We start from the raw sequence: 11,151 nt of genomic DNA on the forward strand, positions 1-11,151 counted from the left end.
TGGGGCTGCAGACTTCCTCCCCAGGCCCGCCCGGCCCCTGCTCCCCTCCCAGCCCGCCTCTTCCCAGCCAAACCGGGCTTTGGGCTTCCTTTCCAGAGACATTCTCCTGGAACTGGAACAGAGAAAAAGAAAGCCACTGGGGCTGGGAGGCACCCCGACCTGCCCTGCTGGCTCTCTCCCCTACAGGGAGTGCGGACCCCAGCCCGGCACCCCGGCTGTTATCAGTACTTGCTGTTCATTCACACAGCGGGAATTTACTGAGCACCTACTATGGGGCAAGCAAGAGAGAGGCAAGCCCCTGACTGCCCGGAACCACACCCAGCAAGAGTCAGAATCAGCTCCACAGACAGAAAACAATTCCAAGTGCGGGAAGAGCTCTTAAGGAAAGAAAGAAGGGGCTGAGACAGAGGACAAGTGACAAAAGGAGGGTCTCTCTGGAGTCACGTGTAAGCTGAGGGCTGAAGGATGAACGGAAACCTTATCTACAGTCACTTCTCTGTGTCCCAAGAACTACAGCAAAGCAGCCCCGAAGAATGTCTCTCGATTCCTCAGAAAGTTTTTGAGTCCTTGTGTTTATGCCTTCTGTCAGCATTGATGCAGGGAAGTCTGGCTAATTATCCTGATTTTTTTTTTTGACCGTGCTATGTGGCATGTGGAATCTTAGTTTCCCAACCAGGGAGCGGACTCAAGTCCCCTGCATTGGAAGTGCAGAGCGTTAACCACTGTACCCTCAGGAAAGGCTCCTGGCTAACATTTTTTTTTTAAATAAAAGCTTTATTGCAATATAAATTACATAGTATATAACTTACCATTTTAATGTATACAATTCAGTGATTTTTCAGTATTTCCATGTGGTGCAACCCTCACCACAATCAATTTTAGAATATTTTCATCACCCTCAAAGAAACCCTGCAGTGTTTACCAGTTACCCACCCCACCCCACCTCCTGCCCCAAGCCCCTGCAACCACTCACCTATTTACTATCTATGGATTGGCCTATTCTGAACATTTCAGAGCAAAAGAATCATACAGTATGTGGTCTTTTGCGTCTGGCTTCTTTTGCTGAAAGAAGTGGTGTCATTCATCCACATGGTAGCCTGTGTCAGTACTTGTCTTTTTCCTGGCTGAGTAATATTCCAGTTTGTTTATCCATTCATCCGTTGATGGACCTTCAGGCTGTTTCTACCTTTTGACTCTTGTGAATAACGCTACTGTGAACATCTGTGTACAGGCTTTTTGTGGACATGTGTTTTCTCTAGGGTGCACACCTCGGAGTGAAGTCACCAGGTCAAATGGTGACTCTATCCTAAGGAACTGCCAGTGGCTGCACCATCTGATATGCCCAACATGTCCACTAGCAGTGGGAGAACGTTCCAGTTCCTCCCTCTCCCCCTCAACACTTGTTGTTGTCCCTCCTTTTTTGTGACCACCATCTGCTGGGTGAAGTGGTACCCCACTGGGGTACCGAGCTGCACCCCCATTCCTTTCACGACTGCACTGTCCCACTCCCTGAGGATTCCAGTGTTTCCAAGCCCTGCAACAGGTCCTGCTGTGATCCACCTCCTCCTTCACAAGGGTCAAACCCTAATCCAGTCCAATGCCTGCAGGCCTTCAGGTATGAGGAGCAGTGGAGAGGAGGGATGGGCACCCGGGTCTGTGCCTCCAAGGAGGACAGTATGGAAGAGGAGCCTGGGCAATCACCTCCAGGAGTTCCTGTAGGAACTGAGGCCTTCCTCTCTGCACTTTCACAGAGAGGGGTTTCACCTGTTTCTTCACGCCACAGCCCTGGATAGTAGGCACACCATAAATTACTGCCCAATGGGTGAATGAATGAACAGAAGGTGAAGAAAGAGAACCCAGAGTGGGGATTGGTGGTTAGAAGCTCAGGCTCTGCGGTGAACTGGTTTCCACTGAATCCCACCTCTGCGACTTTATAGCCGTGTGCCCAACTTCTTGGCTTCTGAGCCTCCCTCACCATCTACAAACTGGGCCTGACAGTGACTTTCTACCTGACACCACTTTTTAAAAAGATTCATTATTTTTATTTTTGGCTGCAGGGGGCTTTGCTGCAGCAGAGGCTTGGCTACTCTCTCGCTGCCATGTGCGGGCATCTTGCTGCGGCGGCCTCGCTCGTGGAGAACGGATCCCAGCTGCACGCGGGCTTAGCAGTTGCGGCGCATGGGCTTAGTTGCCCCGCGGCACGTGGGACCGTCCCAGACCAAGGATCAAACCTGAGTCCCCTGCATTGGCAGGCGGACTGTTAACCACTGGCCCAGCAACGAAGTCTCTGACAGCACGGGTTTGAGGATTAGATGCGCCAAGCAGTGTTTAAATTTAATATGCCAAGGAATTCTAGAGAGGAGGTCACATATCATCAATCCTCACAAGGCACTTGTGAGATGACTGTTGTTATTAATACCTGCTTTGCTGTTATAGACAAGGAAATGGGAATTTGGGGGGGCTCAAGGAGTCTATCCAGGCGAAAGGCTAGAAAGGTAAAGCCAGGATCTGAATGAAGACCCCGACCCCTGGCAGGGGCCCTGACTCAGTGCCATGTGGCCCCCGACACAGATGAGGAAAAGCCAGGCAGCCTCCAAGTAGTCCAGTTCAGCTGACGCCCCTGGGCTGAGTCAAGCTCTCAGAAAGCGAGGGGGCCACTGCAGAATTCAAAGGCCCCTAAACTGCAGTGGCCAGATGGAGGGACCCAAGAGATGTGTGATGGGGGGGCGCGGAATAAAAGAAAATGTATTAACACAAAGAGACCCTCAGCCTGGGACACCAGGACACACACCCTTGTGGGGGGGTGTGTGCTCAGGGGTCTGGAAGGTGAGATGGTACTATGCCTTTTACCAGGGAAAGCAGAGAGAAGTCAGAAGTTTCCAGCAGGGAAGCCTGGCTGCTGGGATGGGCACTCTGTCCTCTGTCAGGGGCAGAGCTTGGAAGGAGCATCAAGGCACCCACAGTGGGTGGACCCCTCTCGGGGTGACATGTGTGGCCAGCCAGACTCCGTTCAAGCCAGAGCCTGTATCGAAGAGCTCCACGGGGTTAGCGGAAAGGAGATATCTAGCTCACCCCTAAGAATGTCAGGTTGATGCAACTCAGAAGCTGGGTAGCGTTGGGGGGACTCTCCTGAATAGAGATGGGGTTCCTCTCTCACATTAAGAAAAATCCATTTATTCATTTGGCTGCGCTGGGTCTTAGTTGCAGCACAAGAGATCTTCCTTATCGCAAACAGGATCTTTCAGTCACAGCATGTGGGACCTAGCTCTCCAACCAGGGATTGAACCCGGACCCCTTTAACTGGGGTCTTAGCCACTGAACAACCAGGGAAATCCCTCCCCCTCACTTTTGCCTCTTCAACTGAGGAAAGGCATCAAACAGAAAAGGACCAAGGAGGGAATCCTAGGGAATACCTAGTTTTAGGGGGCCACAGGCAGGCAGGTGGTGCAGACCCCGGAGGGTTTTGGGAAGGACAGCTGGGAGGAGGTCTACCCAGGGGGAAGGCTCAGGACAGCTCAGCGGTGAGTGGGTGATGGGGCAGCCTGCTCTTTGGAGGAAAGTTGGCTGGGGAAGGATCGAGGCAGAGCTATCACTTGAGATGCCATCATTTATTTTAAACAGGGGAGAAGCTCAGCTGATGACAGCACCCCAACGGAGAGTGGAATGCACTTAAATCCAGTTGTGGAAAACATTTACACACACACCAGGCTCCGGATCTGCTAGAAGGCTCCAGAAGGGGTTTCTCATGGCTGCCTGGCTGGGAGGTCCAGGACAGCGGTTTTCCAGGTTTAGTCAGAGGACCACATGCATCTTAACTGCTTGAGAGCTTGTTAGAAATGTGTATCCCTGGGCCCCGCCCTCAGTAAGTCTCTCAGTTTGAGAAGCACTAGGGCTGTAAGGCTCAGAAGCTCTCCAGCTCAGTAGGCGACAACACAGGGAGGCTGATCTGAGGGGACCAGCTCTCAGCTCATTCGGGCATTCTCTTTACGTTCATCCCCATGACTCACAGGACTCAAATGTGCCGCCTCAGACCTCTCCCCCTCCACCCAGACACTCCCACACTCTCAGCTCACCTGGTCAGTGGCCAGAGCTCCAGCCGCCCCCTCAGTTCAAGGCCAGACTGTACGGAAGGTCCCAGGAGCCCAGCTAGGATGAGAGTCGTTCTCCTGGGGAAGCCCCCAGCCTGCCAGGTGCCCCCAAGGTGCCTTTGGCCCCACCTGCAGCAGTCTCACCCTGAGAAGGGACTGACCTACCTGACCCAGACGCAAAGGCCTGGAGACTGTGTGGCTGAGAAGAAGAGCAGAAAGTGTCTCCATCCCCTTTGGTCATTGTCCCCTCTGCCACCCCTACAACCCCACAGAGTATATGTGCGTGGGGGGGGGGGGGGCGGCGGGGGTTGGGGGGTGTCTCCAGGCCAAACAGGAAATATATCTCCTCTACAGGGTGAATCAGCTCCCTGAGGGGCAGGGCTCCGGAGTCAAATGATTTGGATTAGGATCACACTTCTGGTCCTTTAAAATTAAAAAAAAAAAATTATTTGGCTACACTGGGTCTTAGTTGTGGCACACGGGATCTTCAATCTTCATTGCAGCATGTGAAATCTTTGGTTGTGGCATTTGAACTCTTCGTTGCAGTATGTGGCATCGAGTTCCCTGACTGGGGATCAAACCTGGCGCCCTGGATTGGGAGCCAGGAGTCTTGGCCACTAGACCACCAGGGAAGTCCCCTCTGCTCCTTGACAGCTGTACATGCTCAGGCCAACCACTTAACCTCTCTGAGCATCTACCAAATGGGTCCTGTACCACCAGGACTGTGCTCCAACACAGAGGAATGGGGCACATGCCCGACCCTCCCAGCGCCACATTTCACACCATGGCCCAGAGGCCAAGGCTGAAGTTGTGCCAGGCTAGAAAAGGAGCAAATTGCTGAAGACTCACCACCCTTGCCCCGTTAGAAACTCTCAGGATCAGAGGCATAAGCAAATCTCCACAGGAGATAGCCCTTTCCCACAGCAGAAAGTGGTCAGCGTGGCCAGCCAAGCCCAGATAGGAAGCACTGAGGCCCTTTCCCTCTGGTCTGAGAAGCGGCCAAAGAACGTGCTGCAGGTGCAGACATGGGTGGGTTTCGTTTCGTGTGTGTGTGTGTGTGTGTGTGTGTTAACTTCTCCAGGCTCGCAGGGATGTTTGGGGGATTCTGCTTGTTCTGCACTTGCTGGTTGCAGGCACAGAGCCTGCCTGGTTGACTCCGCCTTTGTTACTGCTCCGGAGCAGAGGCGCATGGGGCTCTTCCCACCCCCTCCCCCCCCCAAGCAGCTTTTTCTGGCCTCTGGGCCTTCTGTCCTCCCTCCCCAAGCCCACTTGTAGCTGCTCCAGAGCCTGGAGGGGTGACAAGTGCCTCCCAGGCAATAAAAGCCTCTCCTGGGTAGGCGTACATCCTCAAAGACTCCTGCTACATACTCGTTCTGTGTAGATTTCAGGGATGGGTATGAATTACCGCAGGCTGGTTTTGGGGAAGATTGTCAGCTAAAGGGCCCTGCCTGCCCATCCTTCCCTTCAGGGGGTCAGTCACACCCTCTCCCTCCAGCACTTTGGGAGGTAACTGAGGTGCAGCACAAGAACTTGACTCGGTCAAGGTCACCACATTCTGGGTCTCCTGGGTGTTTCAGGCAATGACACCAGTCTCCTTGGGCTCCAATGCTGTGTGACCTTGGGCAAGTTATTTAGCTTGCCTGAGACTGATTTCCTCTCAGATAATGTTAGCGCCCAGGTCCGAGCTGTCCTGAGCCTTAAAAAAAAAAATATGCATAGAGCACCTAGCACTTTGCAGGGCACCTGCTCAACACTGAGCCATTATTATCATGATTCCATCCTTCTGCCTGTCTCCATTCCAGCCACACCAGCCTCAATGCCCGGCTGCCCCAGACACCCCCAGGCACCGGCCTGTTTCCTCGCTTCCTCCGGTCTTGGCTCAAAAGTCACCTTCTCCAGGGGCCCCCAGCGGCCTGGGTGGTGGCCATCCCGTGCTTTTGTTCTCACCCTGACATTCATCCGACACACTGGACGTTCTACTGATGCACCCGCCGGCTTCTCTCGCTCTGGAGCACAAGCCCCGTGAGGTGCAGGGCTTTTGCAGCCTTCTGCACCCAGGTAGCCCGCGCTGGCTGGAGTGAATGGGTGTCTGTCGCGCCTCCCGGGTTGCGGGCGCCCCTGCGAGCCTGACTCAGGGGTCAGATCGCGCCCTGCGGGGCGCCAGGCCGGGTCGGAGCTAGAGTAGCAGCGAGCACTGGGGCCTCGGGCCGGGCGGGTGGCGGAAACCCGGGCTCCGGGGGCCGGCGCCGGAGACAAAGGGTGGCCCTACCTGCGCGAGGGGCGCGGGTACCTCCCCCAGGGCGGCTCCGGCGCGCGCCCGCCCGAGGTCACGTCCGGGGCGCGCCGGCGGAAGGAGGCTCCGCGCGCGGGGCGGGAGGGCGGGGCGTCTGCGGCAATGCCACGCCCCTCCGACGGCGGGCCCGCGGAGAAGGCGGGGCCAGAGGGGGCGGGGCTGTCTAGCACTTCCGCTCTCCCCCGCCGGCTTTCATTCATATTCATGAGGCGAGGGGCGGGTCCCGGGCCCCCCCACCCCCACCCGCGGCGCCCCGCCCCGCCCCCAGGCCGCGGATCCCGCCTCGGCGGAGGCTCCAGCCCCAGTGGGGCGCCCCCGGCTTCCGCCTCTGGGAGGGAGTTTCCACTTGGTCACGACTCAAAAATGTGTCGCTCCTGCTCCTCCGCCCCCTCGTCCCTACCACGGTGGGGTCTCCTCCCTCGGAAGACAGCGGGGCGGGGTCGGGGGAGGGGCGGCTCCTCCTTCCTGGGGCAGGTCCGTAGGGATGGGGCTGACCCTTCCCTCCCTCTCTCCAAGTTAGTGCCTGTAAGAATCCTCCTTTTTAAAAACAATATTGATAATAGTTCTAATGGATTAAGCGCTTACTCCACCAAGCGCTATGTGTTGTATGAACTACCTCTTTAATCCTCCCAATAGTCCAACTCAGCTAAATAAAACATTGTCTCAATAATCAGAAGATCAGAAAGTTGAGTGACTTACCCACCACCACACAGCCCCACGCCTTGGGCTTTTTTCCGTAAAGGTTGGTACCGTTAGGCTGAAGTGGCAGGTGCTCACCCCCGCCCCTTTCAAGAAATGGGCTTACCTAAGGCACTCCTGGCTGGCTGGGCGTGGCTAAGGGGTGGATCTGAAAATCTCCTTCACTTGGAGAAGCCACAGACCGGGGAGGGGGGCGGGGGTGAGGGGAACAAAGCACGGGGCAGGACAGGCTGTACAATGGACCGGATCCACTGCAAAAATGAAAACGCACTGGGTCGGTTCAAAATGATTAATAATCCCAAGATGGTGAAGGCAGAACATTCGGTGAAGTATGGTGTTGGTTTAGTCGCCAAGTCGTGTCCGACTCTTGCGACCCCAGGGACTGTAGCCTGCAAGGTTCTTCTGTCCCTAGGATTTTCCAGGCAAGAATACTGGAGCAGGTTGCCATTTCCTTCTCCAGGGGATCTTCCTGACCCAGGGATTGAACCCGGAGTCTCCTGCAGTGCAGGAAGATTCTTCACCAACTAAGCTACCAGGGAAGCCCAAAATCACCCTTGATGGTGGATGAGCCCTGATAAGTGTCAGGTTTGTGCTACTGAACAGGTGTATGTCCATGAAGCCCTGATGAAGGAGCTGGGGGCACTTCTAGGGGCGGAAAAGCCAACATGGACACCCCCACCTCCAGTGTCTGTCCTTCCCTGCCCAGGAGCCTCACTCCAGGTTGGTGTCTAGAGTTCAGCCTTCAAAACTCCAAAAGCTGAGTGCTTCAGGCCCTCTAGGGGTCAGGTGTGTCTCCAGTGGGAGAGTGTGTCTCAAACCCAAAAGACCCTACTGGCCCTGGGGGCTGTGTCTCCCGGGTGTTCTCAGCCAGGGGCCCTGCTGGCAGGTGGGTTGGGTCATACATGCTGGGCCCAGCAGGGCCCTCAGTTCTGACTCAAAGCCCTTCTTTGGAGCTGAGAGTGAGGAACAGTCAGGGCTGATTCCCAGAATAAACACCCCACCCATAGTCAGCCCCAGCCTTGCAGCCATGGCAAGCCAGCGCCAACAGGGAGAGAGTTCTCCAGGCTGCCTGCTCAAGGTTAATAAGTCACCCTGATCTCACTCTTGCCATGGCTCCATCCTTGTGCCTGGGCCCCACTCACAGTGGGTTGCAGGCTTCATTAATAATAACAGCACAGCTACCATTTGCGGTGATGTTTCTCCCTTCCAGCCCTTTGTGTTCGCTCTTAGTAGAGCCTCATATAGCCCCATAGCAGGCATGAGGATCACCGTTTCCCAAACAGGGAAAGTAAGAGAGAGTTGATGACTTGGTTGAGGTTAAGGGCTAGAGTTTGGGGTTTGATAGATACCATTCATCTATCCTGGTTCCTATTACCTCTCCTACATCTGAAACAAGTCTTCAGGCTCACATGTTGTCTTGTATTATTCAATTCCAGCCCCTTGAATAGATTAAAGGCTCTGGAAAGAGAAGAACTGTATTTATACAGCTGAGTTTCTGCTGGACTGAAACTCATCATGTGTTAACCGAAGAGTTATGTACTAAGTGGGCAGGTACATGTGTGTGAATAAGTGAGCCATGTCCCCTCTGGGTACTGACAGGTAAGGAGCCCACCCTAGACTGAGTGATCCCCTTGGAAACCTGGATGACTTTGCTAGCCCAGCACGCAGCAGACCCTCAATAAATGTTGTTGAATGAACACATGATAACAGTTTAATAGGCATCTGTTTGAATGGATGGGAACCTAGGAGATGTTCAGTAAATGTTTATTGGGAATCCCCTGGTGGTCCAGCGGTTAGTACTTGGTGCTTTCACTGCCCGGGATAGGGGGAGGGCGGGGCTTGGTTTGATTCCTGGTTGGGGAACTAAGATCCTGCAAGCCATTCAGCATGGGGAAAAAAAAAATTCATTGATGAAGGATTAAGGGACAATATTCAGCTCCCAAATATATTAGCAATTATCTTAGCTCCAGTGGCTATAACAAAATACACAGGCTGGGTGGCTTAACTAACCATTATTTCTCACACTTCTGAAGGCTGGAAGTCCAAGATCAAAGTGCTCACAGACTCAGTTCCTGGTGAGGGCTCACATCCTTGCTTGCAGACAGCCACCTTCTTGCTGTGTCCTCACATGAAAGGAAGAAAAGGAGGGAAAGAGAGAGCTCTAACTTTCTTCCTCTTCTTATAAGGCCACTGATCACATCATGGGGACTGCATGAACTTATTTAAACCTAATTACCTCCTAAGGGCCCCATCTGCAAATACTATCAGATCAGGGTTGGGAGTAGAGCTTCAACATATGAATACAGAGGAGGACACAAACCTTCAGTCTCTAACAGCAATATTTATGATGATGCTAGGCCCTGGGCAGGACCCTGTAGAGGGGGTGACAAAGCAGATACTGTCCCCTGTCCTACTTCTCGGGGCATTTATGCTCTAATAGAAGAGACAGTATATAACACATGGGAGGGGAGCAGGTGGCAAAGGATGGGTACTCAGAATAAGGGCTCCTGGAGGGAGGAGATCTAGTGTCATACTAGGGGAAGAAGACATCCCTGTTCACCCACCTTTAACTTAGAAGGAGGAAGCCATGCTTGGCCTAACTGCTATAACAGGTGCTGCCTCCCAGAAAAGCGTACCATGAAAAACCCTCTCTGAGACTGGCCCTCTGAAATGTCCCATACTCCATCTCACCACTTAGCTGATGCCCCAGGGAGGCAGCAATTATAACAAATGCTTTGGACTCAGATTGATTGAGACCACAACTTGGTCTATGCCTCCTTCTGTAAGACCTTGGCCATGCTAATCTCTGCCTCAGTTTCTTTCTCTGCAAAATGGGAATAATCATAGGACCCACCCTCAGGGTTATTGTGAATATAATGAAAGTAAAGCATCTCATTCAGAGAAAAAACTGGTCTGGCTGAGAATTGGGGATTTCTAGTTGGGTCGATTCCGCCAAAATTTTATATAGAGTTCCTCATTCTTGTTGGGTTTGCAGGTGCCAAATTTAGGGGTTTGTTTGCAGCTAAGGGGACACCAACTGGGTCCTTGAATTGAAAAGCAGTGGGTCAGGCTTAATGATACCTGCTGTGGGTATACATGTGTGCCAAGTTGCTTCAGTCATGTCTGACTTCTGTGAACCTATAGACTGCAGCCTGCCAGGCTCTGTCCATGGGATTCTCCAGGCAAGAATACTGGAGTGGGTTGCTGTACCCTCACCCTCCCCTCCCGCGGATCTTCCCCACCCAGGGATCAAACCTGTGTCTCTTATGTCTCCTGCATTGGTAGGCAAGTCCTTTACCACTAATGCCATCTGGGAAGCCTCTTGATTCCTAGTAGTGATTGCTAATGTATATTGAGAATATACCTCATTTAATCTCCACAACAACCTCAGAAAGGAGATATTATTTACCATCCAAATGTGGGAATTCCAAGTCAGAGTTCTCACTGGGAGCAACGTGCTTGTCCATGAAAACACAGGGGAGCAGAAAAACAAATGAGAAAGGTCCTCACGGGTTAAGGTTTCTCGTGGTCAGGTCCCCTCATAGTGTGGAGACCTGTGGATTTCACTTGAATCAGTAGCAGCTGAACTGTGAGACCCAGAAGGGCAAGGATGGCTGGGATTGTTCACTATCTGTCCCCGCTGTCGCTGGCATCCTGTAAGCCTTCCATAAGCACTTTTAACATATATAAATCTAGCCCCTTGTGTACCTTTTACCATACACCTGCACTCCCTTACAGCTGGAGCCTGCAGGGCCAACTAGGAAGAAGTGAGGCCCTAGGCTGCAGGGCCCCCCTGAGGGCCGAATCCGGGAGGCCGGGAGGGGGCGCTCTGCGGCCCTCGGCCCCTGCCCCTCCCCACGCACTGGCTGGTCAGCAGACCCAAAACCCAGAGCGTTGGCCCTTAACAGCCCCCTCCTAGGAGGTGCTAGTTCCCGAAGCTGGCCTTCCCTCGGGACCATCTGCCGGCTAATGTTTAACCCGGCCTCACTCCACATTATTCACACTGGGAAACGGGTGGGGTGGGACAGGGGAGGTCACGTCCAAATGGTGCGGGCCTACTGGCCTTTCATG

Source organism: Odocoileus virginianus, chromosome 33 (assembly GCF_023699985.2).
Source record: "Odocoileus virginianus isolate 20LAN1187 ecotype Illinois chromosome 33, Ovbor_1.2, whole genome shotgun sequence".
NCBI lineage: Eukaryota > Metazoa > Chordata > Mammalia > Artiodactyla > Cervidae > Odocoileus > Odocoileus virginianus.